We start from the raw sequence: 13155 nt of genomic DNA on the forward strand, positions 1-13155 counted from the left end.
TTATTGCTTTCTAACCTTGTACATTTGTGGGATTCGTCTTGCAGATGTATGGCGCTGTAATGTCCTACGCCCAGGGTGGGGTTTAGGGCGTGACATCAACAAAAACTCTTCAAGTGGATTTTACTTGGGTTTGCTTGTGTATGTACAGTCTTTATTTGTGAAGAAATGATAAGGGTTACCGATTGTAGGTTTTATATTTCGGTTAATCCCGTTGTAGTTCTTAGATTTTACTCTCTAAAAGTAGAAGATCATGTTCTTACCCTTGGACGTAGGCATCTCTGCCTAACAATGTAAAAACTCGGAGTTAATTGTGCGGTTTTCTTTATTTTTGTCATTATGTTCAGATCTGATTTGCCTAGAAGATTTCTACACAATAACTTGTCTCATTACTATTATATATATTTTTATTGAATATGAAATCTAGTCCATAAGGGTTTTTTTTATCGTATTGTGATAAGGTCACACTTTACTGAAGTATTTCAACTGTAAGCCATATTTAGAATTACAGCATAATGTTGGCCCTTGACGTAAAATGTGCATTGTTACAAATTTTATCTCGATCTTAAGTTAAAACATAGGCTAAAATATATTTCACCCCCATTTCATGTTGAAAGATGAGAGGAAACTGGTGAAAAAAGAGATTAACTTAAAAACAACTCCAAACCACTTATCTCCCAAGCATAGAATCTTAAAAAGTACTGTAAAAACAATCTCAATAAAAAGCAATGGAACATAGCTCACGATCAAATGGCTAAGATTTTATTTTCGATGAAAATAAGCGGAAACGACTACATAAATTGAGCCTTAGTCAATCTAAGGGTCACTTTTTGGTACAGAACACAGTGCAATCACAAGTGTTCGCATCGCGGCATGTTCCGAAATCGCCATACTTATTGTAGCAAAAGACCTCGCAGTTCTCATTTTTGCACTCCGGCATGCTGAACGGAAAATGACAGGTGGCATCGGTCTGAGCACCATTCACTCCACCTGAATTTCACACAGACGAAATCTGTTTTAGAGAATACATCAGATTAATGAAACAATTAGGGGCCGTTTGGATATGCGGATTTTAGAATCTTGAATTTCCTCAAAATCTTAGATGGGAGACGTGAAAAGAAGAGTTTGAACAACTCCTCAACTAGATGGAATTCAATTCAATGAACAACATTTGAACAACCATGAACAAGTTTAGGAAGAGTTTGAACAACTCCTTACACATTAACCACTATTGACAGTGCTGCAACTACTATTGATACTCTTTCAACTACTAATTACACAGTTTTAAACATTATTCCAACAATCATCAACCACTATTAAAGTAGATGAAATCCAATCCAATGACAGAAACCCTCAACTAGATGGAAACCAATCCAATGAACAACATTTGAACAATCTTGAACCAGTGCTAGAAGAGTTTCAACAACTACTTACACACATTAATCACTATTGACAACTACATAGTGTCTGAACAACTATTGACAACTACACAGAGTTTGAACAACTACATTGTGTTTCACAACCACTAAACAAGGGTTTACCTCAACCAACCAGATTAAGCTTAACCACTGTACAACAAAAACTGAAAAATGGAGAGAGAGATAGAGATATATGGAGAAAGAGAGAGAGAGAGAGAGAGAGAGAGAGAGAGAGAGTACCCACCATCAAGGTTTTAAATTTCAGCCGAAATTCGAAATTTTGGATTTCGCCCAAGAATGAAATCGAAATCGGCGAAATCCAAAATCAGCGAAATGTAACTTATTTCGGTCGAAATTTGGAAAAAGTCGGCCGAAATTTATGAATTTCCTTAATTTCGTGGAAATTTCAATTAATTAATTTATTTCAATTAATTTGGTAAAGGATTTACAAATTAATTTTCAAAGGAGAGTTAAATGTCACTTTCAAAGGGAGCGTGAAAGGAGAGAGAAACGCCACTTTCAAAACTAAAGGTAAAAAAAAAAAAAAACAATTTCTTTATTCAATAGGGTGAAGGGTAAAAGGGTCCTCAAAAAACATGAACAGTGAAAATCACTGCTTTTTGGTCCTTTTGAACTTCCCACTGCTTTTTCGTGAATAGTCCAAAAAACAGCTTTTTTTTGTCATTTCCCCAAAAAGTAAGAATAAAAATAGTTTGCCTCTACTTTTCCAAAAAATTCCTACAATCCAAATAGGGCCATAAGTAATTTCCATCGCAAGGCATTGTTCAAACTGTCCATTCCATAACAAGGACTTATAGATGAACATCTTTGATAATCAAACAGATCGTCCCATACCTTAGCTTTTTATTCAATATATATAATATCATCTCATATATTGAGGTATATTCATGCTTACCTTTCTACAAAAAAATAAATATGGTATTATAAACCCCTCAACACTGAAAAAGCAAGAAACTATATATGGAAAAAAATTCTTTTGGAAACTTTTCGAAAAAAAATTTGCAACACAAATAGGGCCTTGGTGAAAGATGTTTGAAAGCTTAATTTGGAGACTAAATTGCGCTAAATTGCATATCTATAACCAAAAAATATAATCCTTTGTAGATAATAAAAGTTAATAAAAAAATTTCACCTACATAATGCTAATGAAATAAATTTAAATGTACAAATAATTTACCATTGGAGAAGAGGAGTAGAAGGGCTACACAGAGAGGAAGAACGGCACTCTTCATGTTTGATTCTTGTTTAAAAGTTGCGACAGTTTTTTTTTTTTTTTTGGGATATGAAGGTATAGGCTCAAACGGTAATATTTATAGCCCTTTGGATTTCCACTTCAAGCAGGATGTCAAGATTAAGCAGTATCACATGAAATTATGTCAATATTTGAATGAAGATTTCTTCACTATTTATAGGGTAAGAAGATTTTATTCTATATACAAAGGGATTTCCAATTCAAGCAGGATGTCAAGATTAAGCAGTATCACATGAAAATATGTCAATATTTGAATGAAGATTTCTTCACTATTTATAGGGTAAGAAGATTTAATTCTATATACAAAGGGAGGAAGTCTAAACTGAAGGGAGCCCTCGTAAAAAAGAGGTGAAAAGGCTCTCTTATTGGCTGCACATCACCATCATGCACATGATGGTGATGTGCAGCCAATGGGGGAGCCCTTTCACCTCTTTTTTGCAAGGGCTCCCTTCAGTCTAGAATTCCTCATACAAAGGATATAAAAAATTTACATGTATCCTAAGGATATCTCCAAATAGAAAATTAGAAACTGCTACATATAAAACTGTTCTAGGAGGCTAGCATTTTTTGCCCATGCTTTGCATGGTTATAACATAATGGATTAATGGCCCCCTACATAAAAAAATAAGTTGTAAAATAGTGGGGCCCTCCATATCAAAGAGTGCGGTGTAAAATGGTTGGCCCCACCCTATGCATGAGTTTGTGCGGAGATGGGAGGTCCCACTCCATCCAAAACATGAGGTAATATAGTGTGTCCCGGTGCATGGATTTGAGTGGACATGGTGGGCCCACTCATGGATGTAACATGGTTATTTGCTTCTCAACTGTTCCAAGGGATGCAGATTTCAAAGATTGTGCTGCTGCTCGAATCCCACATGGGCAATGGTGCTTCCTCTTGATGTACTTCATCCAACTCCGTCCCTTAGTTTTCGAAGATCTGACTTATTATGGAAAAAGTTTTCTTTTCATGAGATTGAGATAGGAAAAAAAGTTGAGTAGTGTCAAAAGTCTGCCAAGGACAAAAAGAGGAGAGGGGTGGTGATATGCTGCTTATTCACTGCCTCTGTTTGCCAAAGTGAAAAGCAATAAGTAGACACTTCTGATGTGCTCTGCTCTGCCAAACTTGGGCAGCTCTTTCAATGAAGTTTTATGAGTTCTTATGAAGTTTTATAATTGTAGAAAACTCTCAATATTTAATTAAAATAGGAGAAAACTCTTAATATTAAATTATAATTGGAGACTAGAGTTCTCCTGGGTAAGAGAAAACTCAAATATTTCCTTGCTTTGCTGTTGGTTCCAATTTCAGGAGGAATGCTGAACTCAAGGTTAGAGATGATTAATGAAGATTAAAGATGCTATAAATGAGAAACCAACCTCATATTTATAGTGGAGAATGAAAATTAGCCATTTGAGGGTTTACAAGAGCCATCTCAGTAGCGGCTCGGTCGCCTGAGTAACTGGCCGATACATTAATAAAAAATTCTGGAAATTGTTGCTCGGGCGCCCGAACCCTTCTTCAGTCGCCTGACCAACCTTCAAGCGCCCAAAGAAAGGTTTCTGAATTTTTTTTATCTTTTTGGCCGAATTGGCCTTTGGGCTGCAGAAGCTCCCTTCGGTAGCTCGACCAAGTTCAAGCTTGGTTCTTTTAATCTTTATACATTGCTTGGGCTCTCCACTTTGGGTCCATTTGATTTTTCAATTTTATTTTGGTTGTTTTAAACTTTTTAGACTGCCTTGAACTTGGTTTTAACTAGGGGAGGTTGGAGTATACATTCTAATATTGAAAAGTCCTTGGCCTTCAATTCTTTAAACTTGAATGAGCTTTGCTCATTTCTTAGCTTGTGAATGACTCCAAGTGGTCCTAGCTTCGGCTTCGCTTCTCGATTCAAGTGATGAAATTCATGATTTTGCTCTTGCTCTTTGATCACAGTGCCACTTGAGGTACTTGGATTACCACTTCTGGACTTCGATAATTTTAGTCAAATACCAATGCATTAGTCCAAGATGATTTAACAATCAATTTGGGTTTGTAAATCATCAAAACATGGCTAATTGTTGAACCCTTGACTAACAATTGGCTCTAGAAGGGTCGATATTAACTACCCCTTGGACCCACCCAATGGTATGCTTTTCAATCTATCCGCCTGGGCCTCGAAATGAATTTGAAAATCTTCATTAGAAAAATAAAAAAATGTTTTTGAAAACCTTTAATAAACACTTTATCAAATCGTCTGTCTCGAGTTATTTTAAAGGCCTATACTGAGATCGAAACTATAAATGATTATCCTCTTTGACAGAGGTGGAGGATTCCTTGTTGGGTATCGCTATTGATCTCATGATTTACCCTAAGTCTGGTACTACCCATAACTGATCCTGAACCCGGGACCACTCTAAGATAGACCAAAGCCATAAGACAGTTCCACAAACCAATATGACCCCTAAGGTCGAAGGAATATAAACGGTCCTGACTAACTGAATAGCCTTATCCATATCCTCGTCCACGGACTCTTTTGGACATGATTCTATTCAATGCATGAACCATTCATCATACACATTCTACTTGCTTTGGGACTTGCTTTGGGGCCACTACCCCAGTGGTTGAGAAAAGGCACCTGAATGTATGTATGGAGGCAAGTTCTGTGCTGGTTTTGTATAGGAAGAGATGTCGAGTCTCAACCCTAACTAGGAGCTTCTAGGTCTGCAAAGAACCGGAATGCCATATCTCCTTGCCCCTTAAGATCTGTTAATCCATGGGCATGACACTTCCATAAGCACATCAACACTCATGTATAATACCCAATAGATGTCATGAAATGAATTGTTTCATTAAAAGAAGGTTCAATACATCAAAGACTGGCTTTTAGGGTGTACACTCTAACAAAGAATACTGTGCCCCTTGATAGGTAGATGAACGATCTAACTCTCTCACACTTTTAAAGATATACCATTGATAAACTTATACCAACCTCTTAAAGTAGATGCAAGATCTATGCACATGAGAGTAAGTGTGATATTCAAGCTTCTGGAAGATTTTCAGTTGGCCGAAAGAGCTTGAAAATGAGAAATAGGAGTCCCTTGAAGGTTCTTCGATGATAATCAACATAGTTGAGTCTCTTTAGAGTTCTTGAGAGTTTTTTGAATGAACCCAATGCCCTTATTTATAGAGAAACTCAGAGGGCTCTTATTTTAGAAGGTCTAATGGGCATAACAAATGATCTCTGGTTGACCAAGCATTGGGATGAATCCGTTGGCTCAAACACATGTTCGATCGACCAAACATGTTACTCTGTTTACCGACAATGTCCTTGGTTGATCGAGCTAATCCTTCGGTTGACCGAAGAGTGTTACTGGTTTTTTTTTTAAATAGATTCGACCTTTGGGATTCGGTCTTCTAGGCATTCCTTTGGTTGACTGACCAAATTGCTCTATGGGTTCAAATATACATGAACACCACACTAGCCTACCGGACGTGGGCCAACTAAAGTTTCGATATCCATGTAGATAATGTGCCATGGATTGCTTGTCTTGTGTGACAACACTATAGAGCGAGCGGCTCTTCTAGGCGGGAAGCTGTCTGACAACACTCCAGAGAAAGCGGCACTTTCGTGTAACATGCTATGGTCTCAACGCCCTTACGAGATAGTGATGAGTTTCTCGCGCTCTAAGCCCGTCCCGCGCGCGGTTAGGGAAGTTGGTTTTACATTCAATCGAATAAAAACCTCTTCCAATCTTCGGTGCTTCGCGATTAATTGAACATGGATCTTGCCTTAGCTTTAGAAAGTCTTAAAGTTTGATTTTGGCTTTGGCTCTTCGTCTGAGTAGTGAACCACTTCTGTGAATGCTGCTTTGATTTGTTGATCATTAAAACACGGGTTTCAAAGTACTTGTTGAACCCTTGGGCTATCAGAACGCTTGGGTCGGTGTTGAATATCTTGGCACAATCAATGGTGGCATCAGACATGGTGAGATCAATATGGTGAGAGAGGGCATGATGCGAGTTGCGCCAATTGCAACAATTTTGGCAAACAAGTTGTATTTATTCGATGACGAAGTTAGGTGGTTACAGATGCATGGACGAATGATTCTAGGATGGTTGGAGTGTGAGAGAAAGCAAAGGCAAGGAGGCCAAGCAGATAGTAAGATCGGCCGTCCACCAAAGATGGAAGCTAGTTGTGTTGTGGTCAGGCCGAGGATTGATCCGCCCGCTCTGATACTGTGATGAAAATTGGATTCACCAACATTCTTAGATGATTACAATACAACTAATCTTAGATGATTCCTATCAAACACAAAGTGTGCTTATATTGGGCACTTAGGAGATAAACATAGAATGAAGTCCTGATAACCATGGAAGGAGACTATTCTTAATCCAACCTAATTGCCTATTATGTCTAGGAAACCTCATCTAACCTAGTTGTCTAATCCACCACCAAGATAACCCAACGGTGAGATCTCAACCAAATCTAATGGGGAGATCTCACATATTCTAATAGAATTCTCATGAGTGATGCCCAACATTGATACTCTTTTTCCCCAAAGTTTTACTATTATTTTAAGGGCACACCATGTCAACTTGCAATAATAACTTGCAAATGAACGTTGGTGCAATAAGGAGTTTCTTATCATATTGCAAAAGCAATCTAAATAAAAATCAATAGAATCTATTGCTCATGGTCAAATGGCAAATATTTTATTTTATTTTCACTGTAAATAAGGGGAACAAAAGGGAAATGACACATGCCACCTGCCTGAGCATTCATTCCACCTGAATTCATCCCAGCGGGCATGAATTTCGGGGCAAGGTCTATTTACATTGGGTCGCAACAACTGAACGGTTTGGATCTTCAAATGAAGCGAACCGAAGTAATTTTTTTATTTATTTTAAATACACTTTTATCGTGTCTAGCTTCAAAGATCTAAACCGTTCATGATTGGGCTTAGCAATTACATCACATGTATAGATAGAATTAGGTACACTGCAGAAAGAATTTCGCGGGCCGCTGTTGCATCTCACGGATGAATTAAATGAATAAGACAAAATTTATTAAAAAGTGAGCCTATGTGGCTGCTCTCTCATGCAACAGCCAGTCCACGAAATGCTTTCTGGGATGTCCCTAGCAAATCCCAATTACGAAAAGGGACAACCTTTTACATTGGTAACTTAGAATGAGAAAATGTGGTAATATCTCTCAAGTTTCCTTCAAAAAATAGAGGGAATATCTCTCAAGTTTGAGGCATGGTTTCAAAGAAAGAGGAATGCTAGATTCACAGGCGCCCCCATTGGTCAAATCCCATTAAAAAAAAGTTAAGATTGTAACTTTTGTACCATCTTAAATGGGATTTGAAACTTTCAAATCCCATTTATATTTTTAATCATTGAATATGAAGTGTAGCCCATAAGGGGTTTTTTTTATCGTACTGTGATAAGGTCACACTTTAACGAAGTATTTCATATGTAAGCCATATTTAGAATTACAACATAAGGTTGGCTCTCGACGTAAAATGGGCATGAAACAAATTTTATCTCCATATTTAGTTAAAAAATAGGCAAAAATATATTTCACCCCCATTTCATGTTGAAAGAAAGAGAAGAAAATGGTGAAAAAAGAGATTAACTTAAAAACAACTCCAAACCATGTTTATCTCCCGTGCATAGAATCTTCAAAAGTACTGTAAAAACAATCTCAATAAAAAGAAATGAAATCCATAGCTCACGATCAAATGGCGAAGATTTTATTCTCGATGAAAATAAGCGGAAACAACTACATAAATTGAGCCTTAGTCAATCTAAGGGTCAGTTTTTGGTACATGACACAGTGCAATCACAAGTGTTCGCATCGCTGCATGTTCCGGGACCGCCATATTTCATGTCGCAAAAGCTCTTGCACTCATCATTTTTGCACATCGGCTGGCCGAACGAAAAATGACAGGTATTATCGGTTTGAGCACCATTCACTCCACCTGAATTTCACAAAGACGAAATCAGTTTTAGAGAATACAATAGTGTAATGAAACAAATAGGGATGTTTGGAAACGCGGATTTTATAATCTTGGATTTCCTCAAAATCTTAGATGGGAGATGAGAGAAGAAGGAGACTCTTCTCTGATTTCTTGCCCTTCTTTCCATCGAGCCAGAAAGTAGGAGATGATCCTGTGTTTCCAGGTTTTAGAAATCTCAGGATGGGGGAGATATTTCTAAAACTTGGATTTCTTACTTAAATCCTCAATCTGCAACCTACTTCCCCCCCCAGTATCAAGTTTCTACAATTGTTATTGTTCCAATTACCATATTGGTAATCAATAAAAAATGAGTGGACGGCAAAGGATTCCATGGAAATAATGTAAGGTATCCAAAACCAAAAGGATATTTTTTTTCATAAAAGGAATCATAATGATGGCTTAAAGTTGGTAGAAATGGTCAAGCTATACTTCCCAATGATTCCGATCCAGAGTATGCTCCTATCCACTGGTTAAAGAAATGACTATAAGAAACGAAGTAATCATTTATTTTTTTTAAGAATCCCTTCCATTGTAAAATCCAGAATTTTACACTACTTTCAAACTAAAACCTGGATTCTAAAATCTACGTATCCAAACAGCCCCTTAAGGAAATGGGTATTTTAGTTAGAAGAAATGCTAGAAAATGGGATTATGTTTCTCTAAAAAAATTGTATATAAGTTATCGAAGGGAAGTGATATATCCATCCCATTTTTTACTTGGAACAGCCACCTCTTGTGTATCTATGACTGTAGATGGTTTTATTTACTTCACATGGGAAGGATTCAAGGGGCCTGATTGCCACATACACTGGATTTGACTGCCCCATGTAAAAAAAGGGGTGAATTTATCATTTCCGTTCTCGAAAGTGCACAAAATGAAAAAAATAGGCATCATCAAATGTTATGTTAATTTTGAGTTTTACTAAAACAATAAAAATACTGCTATTTAGAGGGTACTAAAACAATTATGGTTAATTTATAGCGAACTTATGATATATCAAATCCTTCTATGTGAAAAATAAATCGGTATCGTTGAAATTATATTTTTTCATTTGTAAAAAAGTTAAGATATAAATAGTTTCCCTTTACTTTTCCAGAAAATTCCTGCAATCCAAATGGGGCCATAAGTAATTTCCATTGAAAGGAGTAGTTCAAACTGTCTACTCCATAACGAGGACCTATAGATGAGCAGCTTGGATCATCAAACAGATTGTCCCATACCTAACTTTTTAGTTATTTTTACTATTCAATATATAAAATATCATCTCATATATTGAGGTATAATCAAGCTTACCTTTCTTAAAAAATAAATAAATAAGGTATTATAAACCCCTCAACACTGAAAAAACAAGAAACTTGGGAAGAAATTTCTTTTGGAAACTTTTCGAAAAAAATTTTGCAACGCAAATAGGGCCTTGTTGAAAGACGTTGAAAGCTTAATTTGTAGACTAAATTGCAGTAAATTTCACATCTATAACTAAAAAATATAATCTTTTGTAGGCAGCCTTAGAATATAATAAAAGTTAATAAAAAAAATTTGAGCTACAGAATGCTAAAAGCTAAATGTATAAATAATTTACCATAGGAGAAGATGAGTAGAAGGGCTACAAAGAGAGGAAGAATGGTACTCTTCATGTTTGATCCTTGCTTAAGAGTTATGGCAGTTTTTTTATTTTTTTATATGAAGGTATAGGCTCAAACGGTAGTATTTATAGGCTTGCGGATTTCAATTCAAGCTGAATGCCAAGATTAAGCATTATAGTCAATATCTGGTTGAAGATTTCTTTACTAAGAAGATTTTACTCTTTATAGTATAAAAGATTTACATGTATCCTAAGGATATCTCCAAACATAAACTCCTGTATATAAAACCGTTGTAGAATGCTAGCATTTTTAATTTATAGCCTTGCGGATTTCCAGTTCAAGCTGTATGCTAAGATCAAGCAGTATCACATGAATAGATGTCAATATCTGGATGAAGATTTCTTGACTATTTGTAGGGTAAGAAGAGCTTACTCTTTATACAAAGGATATAAAAGATTTACATGTATCCTAAGGATATGTCCAAACAGAAACTGCTACATATAAAATCGTTCTAGAAGGCTAGCATTTTTTGCCCATGCTCTGCATGGTTGTAAAATAATGGGCCCCTACATAAAAAAAAAAAAAAGTTGTAAAATAGTGGGGCCCTCCTTAAAAAGAGTGCTGTGTAAAATGGTTGGCCCCACCCTATGCATGAGTTTGTGCGGAGATTGTAGGTCCCACCCCATTGATATATGAGGTAAAATAGTGTGTCCAACCCGATGCATGCATTTGATAAGTGGAGATGGTGGGCCCACTCATGGATGTAAAATGTTGGTCCCCACCGTATGCAGGCGTTCAGGAAAAGATGGTGGTCTCTTCCATATCATGTATAACATGATGTATAAAATGGTGGGCCCCACTCGCTTCATCAAAACATGAGATGCAAAATGGTGGACCACACCCATGTTATGCACGGGGTGTAAAATGATGGCATCACCTTATCAAAACAGGTATTGTAAAATGAACGGCCCCACCCATGCTATTAAGGATCTTGCCTTAACTTCAAAATGTCTTCAAGTTTGATACTGGCTTTGGCTCTTCATTTAATGTCCGAGTAGTGAGCACCTTCTTTGATTTATTGCTTTGGTCCTTTGATCTTGATATACAATGACATAGCCATGACCATTACTATGGACTTAAACAGATTCACTTTGCACATCAAAAGCACTAGTTCACTTATATAACATAGTTGGTTTATTGATCATCAAAACACAAGTTTATAGAGGACTTGTTGAACCCTTCGGCTAACACATCTTCTGAAGTGCTTGGAGAAAGCGTGAAGCTGATCGGGGAGTAGATCAAGCAAAGATTACCAATCGGCTAATCAATTTGGTAATGTTTTTCTTATTCTCCTGTTTTTCTTTTCACAACCATCGATCATCTAGTAACTAGGATCTTGAGAAATGGATTGAAGGGATCAAAAGTTTTTGAAATAGATTCCTCTCAGGCATTCTGTTGCACCTGAGAAATCCCTTTAATCCGCCTTCCAACTAACAATCATGACTGGTACAACCATCTCTCTCTCTCTCTCTCTTTCTTTCTCTCTCTCTCTCTCTCTCTCTCTCTCTCTCTCTCTCTCTCTCCGCTACAACCGGCACTTTCTTTCTCCCCCGAGCTTGAACCTTTGGTGGGGCCTAACAACTGAATTGTTTAGATCTTTGAACAAGGTAGGCTCCATGTGTACTTATTCTCACAACTAGTACTCTTTATTTCTCTTCTCTTTGAGCACAAACCCTTGGTGGGGCCCAACAATGAATGGTCTAGATCTTTGAAGGAGATGGACATAGTAAAAAGTGTATTTTTTTCTTTAAAAAAAAAATCACTTGGGCCCATCTGATTCAAAGATCCAAACCATTCATTTGTTGGGCACCAACGTAAATAGGCCTTGCACATAAAATCATCTCCATAGGATGATCCAAACCCTCTGACCATCAGAGAGTTAGGATCATCATACATAGATGACTTTTGGGGAAAGGACTATTTACACTAGGCCCATCAAATGAATAGTTTGGATATTAGAATAAGGGTGGTAATGAGTTTTCTAATAAATATGAGTTTTAGGGTGTATGTACGAATATGGAGTGCAACTTTAGTAATGTAAGGAGTCGGGGCGAGGATGCAGTAAATATGAATGGGCAGGAGGTACCTAAGAGATATATCTTTCGTTATCTTGGTTCAATCTTACATAAGGAAGGCGAGATTGACGATGATGTTAACCACAGAATAAGAGCAGGTTGGTTGAAGTAGAATATACCTACCATGCTTCAAGAGTTCTGTGCGATTGTAAAATACCTATCAAGTTGAAGGGAAAGTTTTATAAGACAGCTGTGAGGCCAGCCAAGCTGTAGAGCTCAGAATGTTGGGCCACCAAGAAGCAGCATGTGCATAAGATAAGTGTAGCGGAGATGTAAATGCTTAGATGGATGTGCAGCCACACAAGGTTAGATCGAATTAAAAATGAAGACATCCGTGAAAGGGTGGGGGTGACACCAATTGTGGAGAAGATGAGAGAGCACCGCTTAAGATGGTTTCAGCATGTCCAACGTAGGCCTTTGGATGCTCTAGTGAGAAGAAGTGACTTGTGCCAAGTAGATGGAATAAAAAGAGGTAGGGGCAGACCGAAAACAACTTGTGTAGAAATAGTTAGGAAAGACTTGAGGGCTAGGATCATAACAGAGAACATGACCTTAGATAGGATAGAATGGAAGAAAATGATACATGTAGACGAACCCAACTAGTGTCAGGATTAGACTTAGTCAATTTGAGCCAGGTAGATCCTTTCACCTTCTTCATGAAAATATTCTAAAGGATTCATTACCCGACCCCAACTAGTTTGGGACAAAGGCTTACTTGAATTGAGTTGTATGATGTATGTACAAAGGT

General features: G+C 37.2%; 2 long non-coding RNA genes across 2 annotated transcripts; both read right to left on the reverse strand.

Annotated features, from left to right (window-relative positions):
* Nucleotides 1-696: 696 nt before the first annotated feature.
* Nucleotides 697-2711, reverse strand: LOC143857799 (uncharacterized). The gene is made up of 2 exons (XR_013238767.1): nucleotides 2614-2711; nucleotides 697-987 (listed from the first exon to the last, which is right to left on the reverse strand). It is a non-coding gene; the product is annotated as an uncharacterized LOC143857799 (long non-coding RNA).
* A 5684-nt stretch (nucleotides 2712-8395) lies between these two features.
* LOC143857849 (uncharacterized) lies at nucleotides 8396-10359 on the reverse strand. The gene is made up of 2 exons (XR_013238771.1): nucleotides 10269-10359; nucleotides 8396-8649 (listed from the first exon to the last, which is right to left on the reverse strand). It is a non-coding gene; the product is annotated as an uncharacterized LOC143857849 (long non-coding RNA).
* Nucleotides 10360-13155: the final 2796 nt, after the last annotated feature.

The sequence above is a fragment of the Tasmannia lanceolata genome, unplaced genomic scaffold (assembly GCF_043159265.1).
Source record: "Tasmannia lanceolata isolate RefF3 unplaced genomic scaffold, GAP_Taslan_0.1 ptg000025l, whole genome shotgun sequence".
In the NCBI taxonomy this organism is placed as follows: domain Eukaryota; kingdom Viridiplantae; phylum Streptophyta; class Magnoliopsida; order Canellales; family Winteraceae; genus Tasmannia; species Tasmannia lanceolata.